The following is a 2,426-nucleotide window of genomic DNA, read 5'->3' on the forward strand; positions in this document are numbered from 1 at the left end:
CCCAGGACAGAAAAGAATGTTTGGGAACTGATTGTGGTGACGATGGTACAACACTGCTTGGTGGGATTGAATGATGAATGATAGGTACATCAACTCCCCCCACCCTCAAATAATAATTTTTTTAAAAAAGAGGCACACAAAGCTAGATTATAAGTTTTAAAATATTAAGTAAAAATTTTAAATAATATCTAACCAAAACAATAAAACTGTTGTTTAAATTAAAAAAAAAACTGCATTTGACTTTACAACAACAACAACAAACAAACAAAAATGGTCAACACCAGTCCATTTTAGCTCACCAGTGCCTAGAACATTGATCTTTATGCATTCCATTCCATGTTTGACAACTCCCAGTGCTTCCAGACTTTATCCTCTGTACGTTCCGCTCCAGCATTAGCAGGCTTTTGCAGCTGCTTTTCTCTGCCTGAAGCTGTGCCCCATCAACAAGTGAAGGTCCTTAAGTCTAGCCTTCCGCAGGCTTCATGCAACTCAGGGCACCAAGGTCAACTCGGCTCCCAGCAGTCAGCTCCTCCCCCTCAGCCACCTGCCTTCCAATCCGAAGGGCCCGTCCTCTGGCACCGGTTCTGATGAGGCTCTGCTTCCAGTCACGAGGCCCTCCGTGCCGGACGATGCTTCCAAGCTGCGCATACGGTTTTCAGAGGCTCCTTCCTCCAAAGGGGGGCCAAGTCCTTCTTCTGTTCTTAGTCTGGAAGCTCCGCTGACACCCGTGCCTTTTGGGTGACCCTGATGGCATTTGAAACACCAGCAGCACAGCTTCCAGCACCACGGCATCACATAAGCCACCACAGGGACAGAAAAGTGGAGGTAACGTGAGCAAAACCAATGATGCTGAAGGAAGAAGTTGAAGCTGCACTGAAAGTATTAGACTACAACAAGGCTCCAGGAATTGACGGGGTGCCCATTGAAATGTTTCAGCAAGCTGGTGAAGCACTGGAAGCACTCTCTCATCTATGCCAAGAAATTTGGAGGACAGCTATTTGGCCAACTGATTTGGAAGAGATCCATATTTGTACCCATGACAAAGAAAGGTGATCAAACAGAATGCTCAAATTCTAGAACAGTATCATTGATGTACATGCAAGTAAAATGTTGCTGAAGGTCATCCAACAATGCTTGCAGCAGGACATGGACAGGGAGCTGCCAGAGGTTCAGGCCCGATTCAGAAGGGAACCAGCACCCAGGGCTATCATTGCTGATGCCAGCGGGATCTTGGCTCAATGCAGAAATGTCAGAAGGATGTTTACTTGTGCTTTGTTGACGATGGCAAGGCATTCAACTATTGGATGCTAGCAAACTGTGGATGGCCTCGACGAGAATGGGGATTCCAGAAGACTTCATTGTGCTCCTGCTGGACTTGTCCATGGACCAAGAGGCAGTTGTGCAAACAGGATGAGGGAGAACTGCTTGGTTTAAAATCAGGAAAGGTGAGTGTCGGGGTTGAACCCCCTCACCACACTCATTCAGTCTGTATGCTGAGCAGATAGATCATCCGAGAAGATGCCTGATCTGAGGAAGAATGCAGCGCCAGAATCAGAGGAGGGCTTATTAACAACCTTACTAACAACCAGGACTTGAAGCCCTTGTTGAAGATCAGGGATTGCAGCCTTCAGTATGGGTTACCACTTGATGTAAAGGAGATCAAAATCCTCACAACTGCACCCATAGCTAACATCATGGGGAACGGAAAAAGATTGAAGTTGTCAAGGACTTTGTCTTGCTTGGATCCACTTCAATGCTTATGGAAGCAGCAGTCAAGAGATCAAAAAATGGGTTGCATTCAGTACATCTGCTGTACACGACCTCTTTAGAGTACTGAAAGACAAGGATGCTGCTCCGAGGACCAAGATGGGCCTGATGCAAGCCATGGTGCTTTCAGTCACCTCGCACACATGTAGAAGTTGGACGTGGAATAAGGAAGACCATAGAAGAATTGATGCGTTTGAGTTGTGGTGCTGGAGAAGACTATTGAAAGCACCATGGCCTGCTGATCTTTCTTGGAGGACCGATGGCCAGAGTGCTCCTTAGAGGCAAGGATGGTAAGAGGTCATCCTGCATACGTAGGACGGAGTGTCAGGAGATAACCAGTCCCTGGAGAAGGACACTATGCCTGGTAAAGTAGAGGTGCAAAGGTGAGGACGGCCTCAAGGAGATGGCTTGAGACTGTGGCTGCAGCAACGGGGGCAAGCCTGGGAACGATGGAGCGGAGCGTGGCTGGCGCAGGGCTGGGCAGTGTTGGCTGTGCAGGAGGTAGCGGGGAGTTGGGGCTAATTTGATGGCACCTGACAACATCAACAGAGCTATTCTCGGGAAAGAAAGTGCACATTTCAGGGCAGCAGCTCTGTTTTTAATGGGAGAGGTGAACCTCACACTTAGCTGGTTGAATGGAATTAGTTTTCTTTTCTTTT

The sequence above is a fragment of the Echinops telfairi genome, unplaced genomic scaffold (genome assembly GCF_000313985.2).
Source record: "Echinops telfairi isolate 266 unplaced genomic scaffold, ASM31398v2 ScPeMD7_70;HRSCAF=299, whole genome shotgun sequence".
Lineage (NCBI taxonomy): Eukaryota > Metazoa > Chordata > Mammalia > Afrosoricida > Tenrecidae > Echinops > Echinops telfairi.